Source organism: Microcaecilia unicolor, chromosome 2 (assembly GCF_901765095.1).
Source record: "Microcaecilia unicolor chromosome 2, aMicUni1.1, whole genome shotgun sequence".
Taxonomy (NCBI): Eukaryota; Metazoa; Chordata; class Amphibia; order Gymnophiona; family Siphonopidae; genus Microcaecilia; species Microcaecilia unicolor.
In genome coordinates this window covers 134,177,909-134,198,643 of record NC_044032.1, presented here as the reverse complement: position 1 = coordinate 134,198,643, position 20,735 = coordinate 134,177,909, and the positions used below count along the sequence as shown (strand labels likewise).

General features: G+C 41.1%; 1 protein-coding gene and 1 long non-coding RNA gene across 6 annotated transcripts in view; one reads left to right on the top strand and one right to left on the bottom strand.

Annotated features, from left to right (window-relative positions):
- ATG10 (autophagy related 10) overlaps positions 1-20,735 on the bottom strand; it is a 313,667-nt gene that overhangs the window by 211,990 nt on the left and 80,942 nt on the right. The window lies entirely within an intron of this gene.
- Positions 3,714-20,163, top strand: LOC115463117. Its single transcript, XR_003940997.1, has 3 exons — positions 3,714-3,724; positions 5,223-5,224; positions 19,953-20,163. It is a non-coding gene; the product is annotated as an uncharacterized LOC115463117 (long non-coding RNA).

The window sequence follows — 20,735 nt, the reverse complement described above, 5'->3', positions numbered from 1 at the left end:
TACCACCACAAGTGTAACAGGTGGGGGGGATGGGCCTGGGTCCGCCTGCCTGAAGTGCACTGCACCCACTAAAACTGCTCCAGGGACCTGCATACTGCTGTCATGGAGCTGGGTATGACATTTGAGGCTGGCATAGAGGCTGGCAAAAAATATTTTAAAAGTTTTTTTTTTAGGGTGGGAGGAGGTTGGTGACCACTGGGGGAGTAAGGGGAGGTCATCTGGTCAGTTTAGGCACTTTTTTGAGGCTTGGTCATAACAAAAAAATGGACCAAGTAAAGACGCCCAATTGCTCGTCAGGGACGCCCTTCTTTTTTCCATTATCAGTCGAGGACGCCCATGTGTTAGGTACGCCCCAGTCCCGCCTTCGCTACACTTCCGACACGCCCCCGTGAACTTTGGTCATCACTGCGACAGAAAGCAGTTGAGGACACTCAAAATCGGCTTTCAATTATACCGATTTGGACGACCCTGGGAGAAGGTCGTCCATCTTCCAATTTATGTCGAAAGATGGGCGTCCTTCTCTTTCAAAAATGTGCCCAAAAGTAAATACAAGAAAACAAAATATGAACAAGCAAATAAAAATAAAAGAATCCCAAAGGAAAAAACAATCCTCAATCACTGACCAGACTCATCACGAGTCTCAGGCCTGTCTGTTGTCATTATTGCTCTGTGTCACTATTGCTCTGGTTTACTAAGCAGCGCTAGTGTCGACACGGCCCGTGTCAACACTAGCACATGGACAGCCGCTAACACTGCTTCGTAAACAGACCCCTATATTAATTACTGTGAACATAACTAAATCCAAAACAATACCCTCAATATGGAATACTCTTAAAAAATGAATATACCATTGTGTCACGATTGTGCCCATGTTTCATGCTCTCATGCATTTCGCCACCTGGTGGTTAGACCTGGTGGCTACGATGGACTGTCTGTTTGCTGTTTCCCATATTCCAGAAGTCATGCCGGTCCGGTCTGGATTTTCCAGCCTTCCAGACTGTCTTGGGATTTTTGGAACTAAGCAGCACCCTTACCTGGTGACCTCCCTTGTTTGTTGCCTTTATTAACCACCTGGAGACTTTCTACTTTGCCTTAGCAACAGAGGCCTTGAGTTGTGTTCCTGTCCCTGTTGGTTTGTTGCGGTTCCTGCCCTGAAAGCTTTCTTTGTCAGCTTGACCCTGCTTGTTTTCCTGGATTATTCTACTGATTGCTACCTGCCTTTGACCCTGCTTGTTTCCTGGTTTATTCTACTGTCTGCTGCCTGCCCAAGACCCTGCTTGATTCCTGGCTTATTCTCCTGTTTACTGCCTGCCCGAGTCCCTGCTTGATTCCTGGTTTACTACTGATTGCCAGCATCCTATAGACTCTGTTTGGTTCCTGGTTTCCCTTCTGCTTTGCTGCCTGCCAGTAAGTCTTTGCTTGGGTCGTGGACTATTCTCCTGCTTACTGCTTCTGTTCCAGTCCAGCAGCTTCAGTCCACTTGTTCCAGTTCTGGTGGTACCAGTCTGTTCTGCCTTGCCTCCTGTTTGGGTGATTTGCCTGCCACTGCCGCTCCTCGGCAGTGGCCCAAGGGCTCACTATTCCTGACCAGCGTGACACACTGTAGCTTAATTTATCACTTATGCCTGTCATAAAATACCTCAATATTTTTTATCCAAGGATTCATTCTTAAAATTTAAAGACATACAACAAAAAGAATTATCTGTATTCTTTGAAGACATACAGGTTCAACATGACATGTTTACAAAGGGATCAATATTCAAAGTGATTTAACCAGTCAGAAATAGCTCCTGGCCAATTAAATTGATAAACCGATAAACTGATATTCAGTGGCACTTAACTGATTAGTGCCACTGAATATCATCACAGACTGCTAAACTCAAAGCCGGTTATTTTGTAGACAGTCTGGGGACGGAGTCAGCACTTAGGGCCTCTTTTAGAAAGACGCCCTACCAATTCTCAGGGGCCCTTTTACTAAGTCGCATAGACGCATACGAATGGCCTACATGCGTCAATTTTGAACTACCACCCAGCTACTGCGTGGCCTGGGCGGTAATTTCATTTTCTATGTGTGCCCACTAGGCATCCAGGAAAATTTCTGGCACGCAACACTAACCGGGCGGTACTCAGCATTGTACACGCGCTGACAATTACCACCCTGTTAACGCATGAGACTTTACCGATAGATCAATGGGTGGCGGTAAGGTCTCAGCCCAAAATTGATGCACGGCAATTTTTATTTTTCCACACGTCCATTTTCAGCTAAAACAAAAAGGCCTTTTTTGCAGGTATGCTGAAAAATGGACCCGAGCGCATCCAATTCATGCGTCTACACCAGGGCAGGCCACTTTTCGGCGCACCTTAGTAAAAGAACTCGGTGTGGCAAATGCTAGGAAGCCCATTCATTTCCTATGGGCTTCCTCTCATTTGCAGCACGGGAATCGCTAGCACGGCTTTGTAAAATAAGCCCTTAGCCGCCTAAGTTTAGCCATTAAATCAGACCACATAAAAGTGGTGTTGTTTAGGCAGTTAAGTGCTGAATATCACACTTAGCCACACAAAAGATAGACAGCCACGTGAACCCAGATATATAATGCTGTTGACCGCACAAGGATCATCATTGAATACCCGGTTATAACACCAGTGGAGATGAAAAAAAACACTCACCGCCGCTGGCTGAGTATCTACCCCAAATATTTAAAATTTAACTATTCTATATGTAGCATTACATTTCAGTTGCGAAAGAAACGCAAACACAAAATTCCTGGCTGCCAAAGGTCACCAGAAGAATGCGCATATACATCTTTGCAAATACAAAATCTGTCACAAATTGTTTACCCAACATATTACAATGCCCAACATTCCAATTCTACATAGGAGGCCTTGCTAAGAAAATCATGCATTTTAGGATTTTTCAGCTTCTTAAGTAATGCAAAATTAAACCTTGCAATCTGGAGTTGGTCAACAAACATGCTATGCAGAGTTAACATTTAAAGCACTCAATCTCATGTCTCAGTCATCACTGTTAACATCGTGCTAGCCTTTTGTCTCAGAATTGTGTGCATTCCTCCTCCGCACATCGTGAATTCATCCTCTAGAAAACTGTGGTGCAGTCGCTTTTCCACCTTGCTCAGTGGAAAAGAAAACAATTACAGCACTCACATTAAAGCATGTCACTCTGATGAAGAAACATGACTCAGAGGTTCTATTACTGCTATCCACTGGCCATCACAACTGGGAACCGTTTATGTCAGAAACAGCATGCCGGACTGTTGCAGTTTTTCAGCCACAATAAAACAATTCCCACCATTATAAAAATATAAGCAACAACTTTTTAAAAATGCCCACTGTGGGGCAATCATCTCAGTAAAAGACTCCCTAAATCTACAAAAGATGAATATACACACTGCTGGAATAACATAGTTTACCTATAGGTCAACTCTTCAGTTTACAGAGGTTGTGTTTCACAGTTCTGAAGTTTAAAAAACAAGCAGTTGTTCTGCATGCAAAATTAGAGAGAAGGGTTACCACATCATCTGATTTTGCAAACCATGTGTACTCAATGGACACAAAAGACCTTTTATTATTAACAGTGATAAAACTAAACCTAATCTTAGTTTGTCTCTTACCACAAACTTCTATGACACAGAAGGTCAAACGATCGATTTCACAACACTGGGACCGATTACATTTACATCCAGTATTTCAAGATGTCTCTATCTTTGTATTTACAAAGTGTAGGAACATTTGGGATCATCTGTAAATCCTCTTGATGAGATGCAGTTGCCAACAGGGCATTTTCCACGTGGACACTATGGTCAATCATAAAGGGTGAATACTTGTCAAACTAAGATGCCCTTCTACAAAAGAACATAAGTGTTATACTGGGACAGACAGAAGGTCTATCAAGCCCAGTATCCTGTTTCTAATAATGGACAATCAAGGTCACAAGTAACTGGCAAGATACCAAAACAGTAAAACAGATTTTATACTGCTTATCCTAGAAATAAGCAGAGGATTTTCCCAAGTCCATCTTAATAATTACTAATGGACTTCTCTTTTAGGAAACTATCCAAACTTGTTTTAAACCCTGCTAAGCTAACTACTTTTACCACATTTTCTGGCAACACATTCCAGAGTTATTACACATTGAATGAAGAAATATTTTCTCCAGTTAGTTTTAAATTTACTACTTAATAGCTTCATTGCGTGCTCCCTAGGATTTTTGGAAAGAGTAAACAAGTAATTCACATCTACCCATTCCTCTACACTTTGTATTTTATAGACCTCTATCATATCTCCCCTCAGCCATCTCTTCTCCAAGCTGAACATCCCTAGCCACTTTAGCCTTTCCTCATAGGGAAGTTGTCCTATCCCCTTTATTATTTTCATCGCCCTTTTATGATTCCAGTATATCTTTTTTGAGATGCAGTGACCAGAATAGCCCATAGTATTTGAGATGCAGTGACCAGAATAGCACACAGTATTCGAGTTGCAATCACACCACTGAGTGATACAAAGGGATTATAACAGTCTCATTTTTGTTTTCCATTCCTTTCCTAATAATTATTAACATTCTATTTGCTTTCTTAACTGCCGCCACTGCACACTGAGGAGAGGTTTTCAACATGTTAAGTATGACACCTAGATCCTTTTCCTGGGCAGTGACTCATAATATGGAACCTTGCATCATGTAGCTATATTTTGGGTTCCTCTTTAAAACGTGCATCACTTTGCACTTGTTCACATTAAACGTCATCTGCCATTTGGATGCCCAGTCTCCCAGCCTCTTGCAATTTTTCACAATCTTCTTGCAATTTAACAACTTTTAATAACTTGGGGCCGCTTTTACTAAGTGGCAGTAAGCCCAATGTGGGCTTACCACTCTCTAAACAGGAAGTACCACCGGGCTACCACAGCAGCCCAGCGGTACTTCCCACCCCTAGTGAGCCGTCATATCTGGCACTATAAAATTATATATTTTTTTGTAGCGCTGGAGTGTATGTACCCAGTGGTAATCAGGCAGTGCCATGTGATGCCCGGTTACCGCTGGGTTAGCACGGGAGCCTTTACCGCCTCCTCAATAGAAGGCGGTAAGGGTTCCCTCCGAAATGGCCCTGTGGCAAGTGCTTTACTTGCCGCACAACCATTTCCTGCAGGAAAAAGAGAGACTTCCCTTTTACCTACTACAGTAAAAGGGGACCTCAGAACGTGTGAAAAAGAAGTGCCAATGGCAGAACAGGCCCCCTTTTGCTGCAGCTTGGTAAAAGGGGTCCTTAGTGTCATCAGCAAATTTAATTACCTCACTAGTTATTCCCACCTGTAGATCATTTATAAAAAGCAGTAGTCCAAGCACAGACCCCTGGGAAATCCAACTATCTACCCTTCTCCATTGAAAATGCTGACCATTTAACCCTACTCTCTGTTTTCCATCTTTTAACCAGTTTTTAATCCACAACAGAGAGGCAACAGTAGTGTATAGCGCCACAGATGGGAGAAGATTTCAGAGGGAGCAATTTTATTTAAAAACAAAAGCCAACATCAGTAGTCACGTGAAATCAGCGAAATTCGTTTTCCCATGCAAGTCCTCATTTCAGACCACCAAATAAAAATAATCTGAACAGGAACTGCAATCTTCAGTCTCTAGCTCTGCTGGGAGGCTACGCTGAAAGTTGCTGAGCCAAAGACTGAAGACTGCAGTTCCTGTTCAGAGTATTTCCATTTGATGGTCCAAAGTGAGGACTTACATGGGAAGGCACATTGTGCTGTGGTTTCACTTGGCCCCTGACGCAGGCATTTGCCAAAACATGGGCCGTTTCAGGTCTTTGAATAAAACTGCTCCTTCTGAAACCTCTGTGTGTTGTTCCATCTGTGACCCCATACACTACTATTGCCTCACGTTTCAATATGTTGCTGTGTCCTTCCAATCTGCCTGCTTTAATCCAGAACAGGACATTACCTCCAATCCCTTGACTTTCTAATTTCCTCAGGAGTTTTTCATGAGGTACTTTGTCAAATGCCTTTTGATAATCCAGATACACCACACAGACCGACTCATCTTTATCCACATGTTTATTCAGCCCTTCAAAGAAATGTATTACATTGGTAAGGCACGATTTCTCATGACTAAATCCATGTTGGCTTTGTCTCATTAATCCATGCTTACGTATATTTTATTTACCATGTTTATACCCCACATTTTCCCACTAGTTGCAGGCTCAATGTGGCTTACACAATACTATAAGGCATGTTACAGTTCATTACAATACAATTAAACAGTGTAATAGTAGGATAGAATCATATAGGTAACATATAGGTAACAATCCGCAAACGAACCTTTTCCGGAGGTGCGAAGGCGGTACAACGAGAGGACATGAAATGAGATTGAAGGGGGGCAGACTCAAGAAAAATGTCAGGAAGTATTTTTTCATGGAGAGAGTAGTAGATGCTTGGAATGCCCTCCCGCGGGAGGTGGTGGAAATGAAAACGGTAACAGAATTCAAACACGCGTGGGATAAACATAAAGGAATCCTGTTCAGAAGGAATGGATCCTAAGGAGCTTAGCCGAGATTGGGTGGCAGAGCCGGTGGCGGGAGGCAGGGATAATGCTGGGCAGACTTATACGGTCTGTGCCCTGAAGAGGACAGGTACAAATCAAAGTAGGGTATACACAAAAAGTAGCACATATGAGTTTATCTTGTTGGGCAGACTGGATGGACCATGCAGGTCTTTTTCTGCCGTCATTTACTATATGAAACAACAAGGTAAATAAAAATAATAGAAGGTCAGATAGTGTCCATGAATTTTAATGTAATCAAAAGAAGTGGATTAGGTTACATCTGGAGAGTAAGCCTTCTTGAACAGGGTAGTCTTCAGTAGTTTTCTGAAGTTTGGATAGTTCTGAGTTAACTTAAAAATTTTGGGCAGTGCATTTCATAGCTGTGTGGCTATGAAGGAGAAGCTGGATGAGTAGATAAATTTGTATTTGAGGCGTTGAAATCTGGATAATGTAAGTTTAAATAGGATCGGGAACAGCTGGAGCTATTTCTGGGAGGTAGGTCTATTAGATTTAACATGTATCCAGGGACTTCTCCGTAAATAATTCTATGAATTAAGGTACAGACCTTGAAAGCAATACGTTCTTTAATGGGAAGCCAGTGTAGTTTTTCACGGAGGAGTCTGGCAGATTCAAATTTTGCTTTGCCAAAGATCAATCTCGCTGCTGTGTTCTGGGCGGTCTGGAGTTTCTTAATTAGTTGTAATTTACATCCGACATAGATTCCGTTGCAATAATCCAAATGGCTTAGTACTAAAGATTGTACTAAGTTGCAAAAAACATCTCGGGGAAAAAAAAGGTTTTAAACGTTTAAGGTTCCACATTGAGTAAAACATTTTCTTTATACTAGTCTCTACCATTTTGCCCAGCTCACTGGTCTATAATTTCCCAGATCATTTCTGGAATCATTTTTAAAAACTGGTGTTACACTGGCCACCCTCCAATCTTCCAGTACCATGATTGATTTTAAAGATAAATTACATATTACTAACAACAGCTCTGCAAGCTCATTTTAAAATTCTATCAGTACTCTAGGATGAATACCATTCGGTTCAGGCAATTTGCTACTCTTCAATTTGTCAAATTGCCCCATTACATCTTCCAGATTTACAGAGATTTGTTTCAGTTTCTCTGATTCATCAGTATTGAATACCATTTCTGGTACTATCTCCCATATCATCCTCGGTGAAGACCAAAACAAAGAATTAATTTCATCTCGCCACTGTGGCCTTGTCTTCCCCAAGTGCTCCTTTTAAACCCATTGATCATCTAGTTGACCAACCTATTCTTTTACCAACTTCTTGTTTCTATTATACTTAAAAAATAATATATATATATATATATATATATATATATATATATATATATATATATATACACACTGTCGGGCTCATTTTCAAAAGAGAAGGACGTCCATCTTTCGACACAAATCGGAAGATGGACGCCCTTCTCACAGGGTTGTCCAAATCGGTATAATCGAAAGACGATTTTGGACGTCCCCAACTGCTTTCAGTCGCAGAGACAGCCAAACTTCAAAGGGCCGTATTGGAGGCGGGCATGCCTAACACATGGATGTCCTCGACCCATAATGGGAAAAAAGGGCATCTGTGATGAACACTTGGACGTTTTCACCCGGACCTGTTTTTCTTACGACTAAAGCACAAAAAGGTGCACGAAATGACCAGATAACCACCAGACAGAATTGGTATGACCTCCCATTACTCCCTCAGTGGTCATTAACCCCCTCCCACCCTCAAAAAACATCTTTCAAAATATTTTGTGCCAGCCTCTATGCCAGCCTCAGATGTCATACTCAGGACTGTGACAGCAGTATGCAGGTCCCTGGAGCAGTTTTAGTGAGTGTAGTGCACTTCAGACAGGCGGACCCAGCCCCACCCCCCACCTGTTACGTTTGTGAAGGAAACAGCGAGCTCTCCAAAACCCACTGTACCCACATCTAGGTGCCCCCCTTCACCCGTAAGGGCTATGGTAGTGGTATACAGTGGTGGGTAGTGGGGTTTGGGGAGCTCAGCACACAAGGTAAGGGAGCTATGCACCTGGGAGCAATTTATGAAGTCCACTGCAGTGCCCCCTTCAGTGCCTGGTTGGTGTCCTGGCATGTCAGGGGGACCAGTGCACTACAAATGCCAGCTCCTCCTACGACCAAATGGCTTGCATTTGGTCGTTTCCGAGATGGACGTCCTTGGTTTCGAAAATCGCCAAAAATCAGAAACGCCCATGTCTAGGGACGACCAAATCAGGGACAACCAAATTTAAGGATTTGGACGTCCCTGATAGTATTTTCGAAATGAAAGATGGATGTCCATCTTGTTTCGAAAATACGGGTTTCCCCGCCCCAGGATCGGGACGTTTTGTGAGGATGTCACTATTGAAAATGCCCCTCCAAGTGGCACCAGCACCATTACCTCCTGCATCAGATCATGTGTTCCACCAAGGACTAGGTCTAGAATTCTTCCCCCTCTTGTTGTTTCCTGAACCAGCTGCTCCATAAAGCAGTCCTCGATTTCATCAAGAAAGTTTACCTTTCTAGCATATTACAGTTACACAGTCAATATTGGGGTAATTGAACTCACCCATTATTATTGTGTTCCCCAGTTTCAAATTTCTGATAACATTTCTGTATCTGTCTATTCATCTTCGCTAGGTAAACGGTAGTAGACTCCTATCACTATCCTTTTCCCATGTACTCAAGGAATTTTAATTCATATGGTTTCCAAGATGTGTTTTGTGTCCTGCAGAATTTTTAGTCTATTCGATTCAAGGCTCTCCTTAATGAATAATGCTACTCTTCCACCAATTCGTCCACCCTATTACTGCAATAAAATTTGTACCCTGGTATGACAGTGTCCCACTAGTTATTTTTCTTCCACCAGGTCTCAGAGATGCCTATTATATCTATCTTTTCATTTAGTGCAATACATTCTAACTCTCCCATCTTATTTCTTAGGCTTCTGGCAATTGCATACAGATATTTCAAACAATGTTTGTTTGTTGCTCCTACAACTTGCTCAATTTGCAATCTTGAAAATCGGTTTGCTCTTTATTTAACGATGCCTGGTATATTATGATCTCTATTGCAGCCTCGTTATCAGAATGCCCTATCTTCCCTATTTGTTCCGAACCATGTGCTTTTGAGCGACTATTGGCCATCCCCAGTTTCTAGTTAAAAAAGCTGCTCCATCTCCTTTTTACAAGTTGATGCCAGCAGCCTGGTTCAACCCTGATTAAGGTGGTCCATCTTTCCGGAATAGCCCCTTCCCTTCCCCAGAATGTTGCCCAGTTACTAACAAATCTAAAACCCTCCTCCCTGCACCACGTTCTGTACTACACCTGTAAGAATAATTGAATATCAGTGCTGCATACTGTCGACAAAAAAATTTAAAGAAACCACCATGGAGAGGAATTAGGATCCACAACTACAATATCACAAGCAGAAAACAGACAGTTAAATACTGTGACACTGTTTGAATTGAACAAGTCATTGAATGGTCTGCATTCTACCACAGCTTGTGAACCCAATAGTGTTGACTTGTTCAATCTGATTTCCTACTGCCTGAACTTTCTCATGACAAAGTTTCTTTTTAAACCAAGAGCACAGCATTTAGAATTTCTGTGACAGTTAATACTGTGAGTTTTGTCTCTGACTGTGAATGGATTAAATGAATGATTTGAAGAATGCTATATTCCCTCTCTTGCAAATACAACTGTGAGAAACTCGTAAATTTTTTTAGCTAAGTTATAAAAAACTCACATTTTTTTCTATTTTTGGATGAAGGAATTAACATGTATCAATGTACATAAATACTGGAACTACAATTATCAACATGGGGAATAAATGAAAGTCACATACTGAGAATATATAGTTGATTAAACAGATTGCTCTTTTCAGATGTGTTGGTCTTACTACTTTGTATGATATTTTCTGTCTCAGGGGCATACTTTCACTGTAGGCATGCACAGAAGCAGAGTCGGGGTAGAGTGTGGGCAGAATCCACACTTATAGTAACATAGTAAGTGTCAGCAGATAAAGACCTAACAGTCCATCCAGTCTACCCAAGAAGCTCACTCCAGCCTGCCTATGGTGTGTATTTTATAAAATTCTTTCATTTAGATGTGCGTGTTAAACATTTATATTACATTAAAAGCTTATATTCTGCGCTTACCTGCACAGTGCAATGCAGATTACAAAAATCAATAACTGGGTCAATTCCCAGGAAAACAGAAAGTCAATTTAAATTATCAAAATTTCATTGAGAAAGTAGGGTGAACAAGGAGCCTGTGAACAAGGGATATAAACGTTTACTGAGAAAAGCGCAGACTGAAGGTTCTCCTAGGGCTCTTGATATCCTTGCACCAGCCCTGAACAAGTAAACTCTCTACCCAAAGAATTCAACAAAATCTGGTAAATTCAAATTTTATTTAACAGTATAAGAGTTTAATAATATTATAGAAACTGAAATGTGATGAGAACATGGGCAATATCTACAGAGCTTATTAATATTTTTTACTATTTAAGAGCTAAAATGTCAGGTCTTTTCTAAAGGATTTATTTTGTTACAAAAGCAGTGGTCTTCATCACAAGGCCCTGAAGCCAATGGTGGCCCTCATCAACCTTAGAAGTGACTCTCTGACTCTTTCCCTAGTACAGCCTCTTTCCACCTTTTCTCAGTCTTGATGCTTGCATACCTCCATAACAGTTATAAAAAATAAAAGAAAAAAAGAGTGAATATGTTTACAATACAATAATCAAGTAATAACTTGAACTTTAGGCCAATATGAAAGGAAGAAAGAAAAAAAGGAAAAGGAAAAAAACAGCAATGTAAAAGGAAAAAAATGTTCCTTTCAGTCCTTATTTTCTAGTCCACAAAAATGGGGAACCTTAATAGAAAAGCCAAGAAATCACCCATAAAAAGGAAAACAGTGTAAGTGACGGATACACCTGTATATCAGTTATTTAGATATAGATGATAATATTAATTAGGGGGTGTTCTAGGGATGCTGCAAGTGCCATATTTGTGGCAATAAATGCAGAAAAGTGAGAGGGATTAAAAAATAGATTTTCTACCTTTGTACTTAATACATTTGCATGGAAAAAATACATAAAACACTGCTCCCAATTGTACTACAGCAGAACTATAAACAAAAATTGTCTCCTCTGAATATCCTTAGAGAGGTCCAGGAACATTCTAATTAAGAAATTTAAAAAAGGCACCTCCCAGTGTCTAAAAAACATACAAGTAACCAGTCTTGGCTGACCACCAAACCTAGTTGAATTAACACAGAAACATGACGGCAGATAAAGGCCATATGACCCATCCAGTCTGCCCATCCTCTGTAACCCCTAATTCTTCCTGTTCCTAAGCGATCCCACATGCTTATCCCTTGCCTTTTTAAAATCTGGAACAGTCCTTGACTCCACCACCTCCACTGGGAGGCCATTCCATGCCTCCACCACCCTTTCTGTGAAATAATACTTCCTCAAGTTGTTCCTAAGCCTATTCCCTCTCAACTTTGTCGTATGCCCCCTCATTCCAGAGCTCTCCTTCATTTGAAAAAGGCTCTCTTCCTGTACATAAGTGCCCTTGAGATATTTAAACATTTCTATCATGTCTCCTCTCTCCCTCCTCTCTTCCAGCGTATACATGTTGAGGTTCATAAGCCTGTCCCTATAATTTTTGCATTCAAGACCACTTACTAATTTCGTAGCCGCCCTCTGGACAGACTCCATCCTGTTTATATCTTTCCGTAGCATGAGGCCTCACCAGAGACTTATACAACGGCACTATCACCTCCTTTTTCCTGCTGGTCATGCCTCTCTTTATGCACCCAAGCATCCTTCTGGCTTTGGCCGTCAATATTTCTACCTGTTTGAAAGCTTTAAGGCCGTCAGACACAATCACCCCCAAGTCCCGCTCTTCCTTCACACACTGAATCACTACACCCCCTATACTGTACCGTTCCCTCAGATTTTTGCGGCCCAAGTGCATGACCCTGCATTTTTTGGGATTAAACCTTAGTTGCCAAACTTTGCACAAGTCCCAGCAACTAAATCCTCTGTCTGATTTTTCTAACAGTGCAGAGATATTAAATATTTCAGTTTTCTGTCCATCTACAACTTCCTTATCAAGTTGCTTCTTTGCTGTGGGAAGATAAATCTTTTAATAGGTGGAAATGATTGTTAAGAAGCCTTTCAAACTTCCATAAAATCTATTAAACATATCCCCTGGAGTTACAGTTGGAGATTTTGGAAAATTGAGCACTCTCAGATTAACACTGCAAATAGAGTTCTCCAATACTTTATATTTCATTTTCAATGCAGATAAATCTTTTATCATTGCTATAGGAAGCAGAATAGGATGGGCTCCATGACTCCACCAATATGTTGCCCAATAAAACACTAGCAAAGAGGAAACGGGGACAAGGCTAGAGATTGGTTTGTTTGGCCGCACCCCACCAACCAAACAGATGTTCTGCTGCCCCTGGATGCTGATTGATTATTTTGTATAGCATTAACTTTTTCCTTTAAATACCTAGTTCTTCTGTATTCTTAGCAGATTTCTGCTCCAATTCCAAAATTCTCTAATCATTCTTTTGAACAGTTAATTGTTGAAGCCTTACAGAAGCAAGTTAGATCAAATTTGATCTCAGTTCTGTACAAAACGTAGATCCCAACATTTGGATAGCCTCCCATATTGTCTTGAGGGGAAAAGTTGCTGTTCTTTGCAGGGAGAAAGCAGAAGATGGTACCGAAGCAGAATGTCCCTCCAGCTTGGCTGAGGAATCTGCCATCAAAGGCAACAGCGCATTCACTGGTGCCCTCGAATCTACTAATTCTGGCTGTAGCAATTCTTCCTTCGGCATGACTTGCACTACCGCACCAATCAAGAAGACCGCTCCTTGCAAAGCACCCACAGCAAGCATTTTCTCTTGCGAGGAAGCAGATCCAGTGCTTCATCAAGCCACAACTGCATTTCGGGGCTAATAGAGATGTCTGTCTGAGCCAGGAAAGCCTCAACAATTTCTTTCTGAGGAACAAAGCCGGTCACAGGTTGGTCCATTGGACCTAATCAAATCTAATTGAGGGGCTTGTAGACTGTTAAATCCCATAAATGATCCAGAGCAGTTTACAACAAAGAGATACTAGAAAATAGTGATTGGAAGAAAAAAGAATTAAGCTAAATATTTTTGAAACAGATATGTTTTCAACATCTTACGAAAAACCATATTAAAAAATGGCAGAGAGGCAGTGTGTTCCATATTTTAACAGCCTGATAAGAAAACGAGTATTCTAATGTTTTCTTAAATCAAACCCTTTTAAGCGAAGGAAAACCTAAAACTCAGCAATTCCTAAAACCTAAAGTGGACTTCTTAGGTGTTAATATAGCCCATTGACAAATGTTAAGCAGGGGCTAGGCCAGTTAAGGCTTTAAAGACAAGGCAAGCAACTTGAAGTCAATTCTCATCCCGACTAGCAGCCAACAAATGACTAAGCAACAGGGAAACATGGTCAAACTTTTTCTATTTAAACATTAATCCAGACGCTGTATTTTGCAAGACTTGAATTTTCTTCAAAAGAATAGTAGAAACTACTGCATAAAGAGTATTGCAATAATCTAACTAAGATAAAATTAAAGACTAAACTAATAACGCAAATGGAACTTCAAAAAAACTAATGGTGAATGGCCCTCACTCGTTTCAACTTAAGGAAACATCTCCTGTACAGGTTTTCAATCTGCAAATCAAAGGACAAGGCAGAGACCAAAATAACACCAAGGACTTTTGCTGAACTATCAATCAATAAAGATTCCCCATGATCTAAACACAGTGTGTTAGATGAGTCTTGATTATTCATCCAGAGGATTTTAGTCTTTGTAGTATTTAATTTCAGACTATTTAAAAGAGCCTATACCTTAATTTTGTTAAAACAATCAACCAAAAACATACACTGGGTCTTATCAAATTCAGAAATAGCTATTAAATAACAGAAAATATCATGTACATAGGAAAAAAAGATGACGGTCCCTCCTGAAGGACAGCAGAGCCCAAAGAAATCATACAGCTGTAAAACAAAACTGGATAAAGGAGAGCCCTGAGGGACCCCACAGTCTTTCCTTTAACCCTTAAACCAGTTTAATACTGTGCAGCTTAAACCCAAGTCGCTCACTTTTTCCAAGGTAAGCTTCGGCTGGGAAGAAGGAGAACAAACTCCCCGAGACCTATGTTTAGGCATAACTAGAGCAAGAAAAGCAACATAATAGCTCTTCTGTTTAATACCTGTAGCATGAGCTCTCGGCAAGTTTGAGCTATGTGTTGCCCAAAATCCCAGCTCATATGTCAGAGCACTATGCACTTCAGACTCATTCAAGTTATCTGGTACTGGAAGAAAACAGATTAGCTATTCAAAAAGACTGCACCACAAACAAGCCTCCAGAAAAAGTACAGGGGGGGAGTGAGAGCCAGCTTGAAGGGGATGAAGGTTGAGACAGGATGGTGGAGGTTGGCAGGGTAGGTGCCACATTGCCAAGTGATGGTCTTGGATCTCACACAGGGCCCCTTTTACTAAGCGGCAGTAAGCCCAACGCGGGCTTACAACTCACTAAACAGGAAGTACCACCGGGCTACCCCAGCACCCCGGCAGTACTTCCCACCCCTAGAGAGCTGTCATATCTGGCGCTATAAAAAATATATTTATTTTCGTAGTGCCAGAGTGTACCCAGTGATAATTGGGCAGTGCCGCACGCTGCCCGGTTACCGCGGGAGCTCTTACCGCAACCTCAATGGGTGGTGGTAAGGGCTATCCCCCCCCCCCCCCCCGAAATGGCCGCAGACCAGTGCTGGACAAAGTCTTCAACTGGTGGGGGTTGGGGACCCACACCAGCCAAGGAATTTGCGGCAGCAGTGCTTCAGCTGGCGGGGGTTGTGGACTCCCGCCAGCCAAGATGTTACAGCGGCAGCAGTGGGCAGTGGAGGGGGGCAGCGGCGAGGCAACGACCAAAATGTGTCCCCCCCCCCACACACACACACACCTTGGGCTCTGGCCCCCTCCCACCTCAAGGTCTGGCTACGCGCCTCCTTGAAAAACAGCAAAGACCTCTAATCTAAAGGGTCCATTCTAGCAGCAGATCTATATTCTCTTCTTAGTGGTTAAGTTTTATGTACACAGTATGTAAATAGATGGGAAAATGTGGGATACAAATGCAACAAATAAAATAACTCTTGTGTAGTGGCCTAATTCGGCCTTCATCAAGAACATTCTACTTAATATTGGCACATTCAAACAGTAGAGATAAAGAAGAGACTTGAGAAAGGGCAGCATACAATAGAAAAACAGACAAAGCCAAGATAAAATGAAAGTGGTAAACGGGACTGCAGCCCAGACTGATCTTAAAAGTACTACAAACTGCAGAGAGGTTAATGTAAGCCATGACACAGTCATCCAAGGAGAATACTAACCAGGTACAATCACTATCATTACTTCCTTATGTTCCTTGTTTTCATGTTCACTTAAATTCTGGAAAAGAACAGTGATTACAGAAGTCAACACTTAATATTTTATGATAGTGCTTTATGGAATATCTTATAGATTAGGACAGAGGTTAGAAGTAAATAAGGAAGCACAAATTATATTACCTCCTAGGATTTCTGACAATTTAAAATAAGAACGAAACATCAGTTCTGCAGCATGTTAACCCATCAATATCACAGTCTGCATGTGTCACTCAAAGGTGTTTTTATAGCCTTTACTTATTTTCCATCTACTCACTAAATCAAATAGAAAAGGCGACATGCTCTAGGCAAGGCTATCATGATATATGAGACAGCACAGGAGCTGCTTAGCACGGCATGCTGCAAGGGATGAAAATAAAGTCATACAGACCACCATAGTTGTCATTTCAGCTCAGACCACCACTACCCCTCTAGGTACCTCTGGCCATTGCCCACCCCTACCCTCACTAAGCGTACTAGCTGCCCCGGAACAGGTTACTTCCTGTTCCGGCCGGGGGCAGAGGGAGCTGCAGCGAAGTTAACGAAATCAGCGAACTCAGCTGACAGGCGCGCGCCACGGCACCCCCCCCCCCCAGCGGCGTGCACCCGGGGGGGGTGTCATTTCACTGGGGGGGGGGGGCACCAGCGATCCGCCCCGGGTGTCATGCCGGCTAGGATCGCCACTGCTGGGGGCTAGATTCTGATGCCATTAAGGGCTGCAAAATTCTTTGCACCTGGTCTTTGCTTTAAGAACATACAGCCTGATTCTGCATCTGCTAATGAACTAAGGACTCATAACTTTAACATAAAAGAGAACCACTGGTATAAGAATAAGAACTATGGATACTTTAGTCATTCACAGCACTGTGACGAGTTAAATGGATAAAGTTTATCCAGATTTGGGGAAGGAGGATTACAGGCAGTGGGGACTGGCCAAATGCTTATCTGAAAAGCAATGCAATTGTGCCACTCTCTAGACATCAATTTATTTACTTAATACCTATACTCCCCATAATCTCTACAATAACAATCTCAGCGGAGTACAACGCATTATTAAAACAATATAAACATACAGGACCCTGTTTACTAAGCTGCGCTGTAGGTGTGCTAGTGTTTTTAGCACATGCTAAAAATTAGCATGCGCTAACACTAGAGACACCCATATATTCCTATGGGTGTCTCTAGCGCACCTTATTAAACATGGCCCACAATAAATAAACAAAACCATACGATATTAAAATCTTGAATAAAAACTAAGAAGAAAAAAGCTAAATTTGGCTTGGGACAGTGAAATAATGTATCACTTTGTACACTGTTATATAATTTGTAAACAGAATTTGCTTTTTATTGTTTATAAATTATACATTTACAATCTGTATTAATATCATTATAGATATTTTACCTCACCTTGGGTCAACATGGATAAGGCGTGAACAAAATACATCTAAATAAATGTTACGGAGACTACATTCAAAGCCATTTATGCGAATGTAGAGAGATTTGCTCAAATGAATATTATTTGAAAATTGCCCTCCTGCAATGCTGCTACAAGTGCTTTTAGCCACATTTAGGTGAGACAATCCCAGGGTGTTTTAAATAGAAAAGAAAGCTCAGATTTAATTTTCAAGTCTATAAGCATTCTTTTCTGTAGAAAATCTACCTGCACAAAAAAGAGGTGTAAATGTATATAAATAAATTTGTACCAGCAGCAAATTTCAAAGTATTCTGTTTTGTGGAAAATTTGCCTTTTTTTTTTTTTAACAACCTGAGGAATCTGGGACTCTTTTACTAAGATTTGCTAAAAGGGGACAAGTGCTATGATTAGCACTTGGTAGAATCGCATTTATGTGTTCGTAAATTGTTAAAAGCTCATCTGTTTTACATTTACTTAATGCAACTTTGGTGTTTATTGTACTGAGATAGCTATAATTAGTTTATGTATAATTATACATTTTTGTATTTTCCCTAGTGGTGGCCTAGTTTTTACTTAAACTGTAATCTGTAATTCTGTTATATTGTATTTCCCCAGGTGCTGAAGTCACTTTTAGCATGGCTGTAAAATGGCTGAATTTCCATTGCTTCTATTAATGGCCAGACACTAATTTCCAAATTAGCGTGAGGCCATTAGTGCGTAAGCCCTTACCAACACCTATTTAGTAGGCAGAAAAGGCTCACGTGATAACCATGTGCTAATTGGTTTGCATATTTTTTTTAGCACTAGAGAAGTGTGCACAGATGCCTAAAATACCTCAGGGTGCCTGAGCGCACCCCGTGGTAGTGCATTTTGGCATACGGGAAACATGCGGTAGTGCTTACCACCACTTAGTAAAAGGACTCCTCTGTTTGTGAAAAGTAAGGGATTCATCAATAATTAGACCAAGGAATTTTATAGACTCTCTTAAGGGCAAAACATGTCAAAACTACCGGTAGACTGTGTCCTATAATAAACTATCCTACAACTGTTCCCTGAAAAAAAAAAAAAGTATCTGTTTTATAAAGGCAACAAATGTGTGTATGTACAGTGCTGTGAAAAAGTTTTGAATCATCCTGTCATAAAATGAATTTTCTAGGACTGAGTGCTAGTATGGCAAATTCTTTTCCACAATTCTAAGACAATGCACATGCTTACTATCAAAATTCAATTGTGCATTCTTTCTATTAAATTTCTATCAGAACGTCAACCGAGATGTTATTTGCTCCAGGGGAACTTGTCTATACTGCTTTACTGTGCAATACAAATGCATATATCAGACTTGCAGTTAAATAATACAACTATCGGTCATATTGACGTTCATCTCTTCTAGGAATTAATTTTTATTAACGTTATGATTAATGTATTGGTTTTTTTTAACTTTATTTATTTGTAGCATTTATACCCCGCTCAATAGCAGGTTCAGTGCGGCTTACAATAAATGGGAACAATGTGTAACAGAGATAACACAATAAAGCAAACCTAACTTATCAGTAGGTTAACAAAAAATAAAGTAAAACTGTATATGTGCATACCTTATAAAATTATATGAACGTATAAATTAACATAGTTGTCTAACAATGACCACATTTTATGAAAGGACAAAATATGACCAGACCTTATGGCAGCTAATGCCTCATAACGCCTATATTTATATATTTGTTACATTTCTATCCCACCTTTTCCCACTTATTAATAGGCTCAAAGTTCCAGAGAGGTGGTTACAGACTCCGATGTGAACAAATACAGTATAGGGGTACTATTACAGTGACAAGTACAGTAAAGAAGTATCAGTAAATAGGTTGGGGTGATTCAGACAAAATGTTAAGGTGTGATCATGCGTCAGGGTTGAAAACTGCCTGTTTCCCGATTTAAATGCCATATTTCATTATTTGGTGTTTATGTCAGATACTGTGGGGTATGCCTTCTTGAACAGGTGAGTTTTTAGGTTTTTTCAGAATTCTAGATGATTATTCGTAGATTTCAAGCGTTTTGGTAGAGAATTCCAGAGCCGTGTGCATATGTAAGAGAAAATTGACGTGTATATTGATTTATACTTCAGGCTTTTACAACTTGGGAAGTAAAAAGTCAAGTACATTTTGGCTGATTCAATTGTGTTTCTAATTGGTAAGTTGATTAGTTCAGGCATATTTATTTAGATTTTGCTCACACCTTTTTCAGTAGTAGCTCTAGGTGAGTTACATTCAGGTACTCTGGATATTTCTCTGTCCCAGGAGGGCTCACAACCTAGGTTTGTACCCGAGGCAATCGGAGGGTTAAGTGACTTGCCCAAGATCACGAGTGGCAGTGGGATTTAAACCGGCCACCTCTGGATTTCAAGACCGGTGCTCTAACCAATAGGCCAGTCCTCCACTCCATTGCTCCTAACCCAGGGCATGTGGGGTGTGGTTTTAGCAGCAGCAGCAAGTGCTCATAGCTATAAACCAGCAACTGGAAAAACAAAAAGCTCACTGCCTTAGATCCTTGCACCAGTTGCCAGTGCTTAAAAGATGCTATACTGGAATATGTACCTGCCACTAAGCTCACAGCTGGAAGCATGTATTATACAGAATGACAGCAGATAAGGGTGAAGTGGGCTATGGAGTCAGCCCCTCCTCCGTAGCTACCAACTCCTCTCCTTCCTACATCCTTTTGTCCATATAGTTTAGCATTTTTGCCTCCAACTGAACATGCAGTCAAAACCCACAAAAACCATTTGAAAAGCGGAGGAAGTGACGTCACCGATGTAATCGGTAGCCTGATCGAAGAGCTCCGTGGGTTTACAGCTATAAAGAAGCGTCTACCCCATGATAAAAGCGAGATAATCAACTCAGCGAACGTTGGAAAAGGATAATAACAGCGTATGGCGGCTAGAAAGAAGTTGGCGAAATATAAATACTCGGCGGAATCGCCACGAGTTGTAAAAAAAGGGAACGTGGCTCTCCTGCAGAGCGGAGCTAAAATGGCGCCGAATGAGGAAGAAGAACCAGATAATGATATGGAGGAGCTTAGCGCGGGTGAGGCCGAGGTAGAAAGAAATGAAATCATCCGATGGTTCCAGGAGCTTAAATCAGAGATGATAAATACCAGGAAAAGCATCCAGTCAGCTGTAGCAGAGCTCCGGGAAGAAGTAAAGGATATGGTCCACCGCGTAGTTGAGACTGAGGAACGAACGGAAGCCTTAGTGGGAGAGTTAAAAAC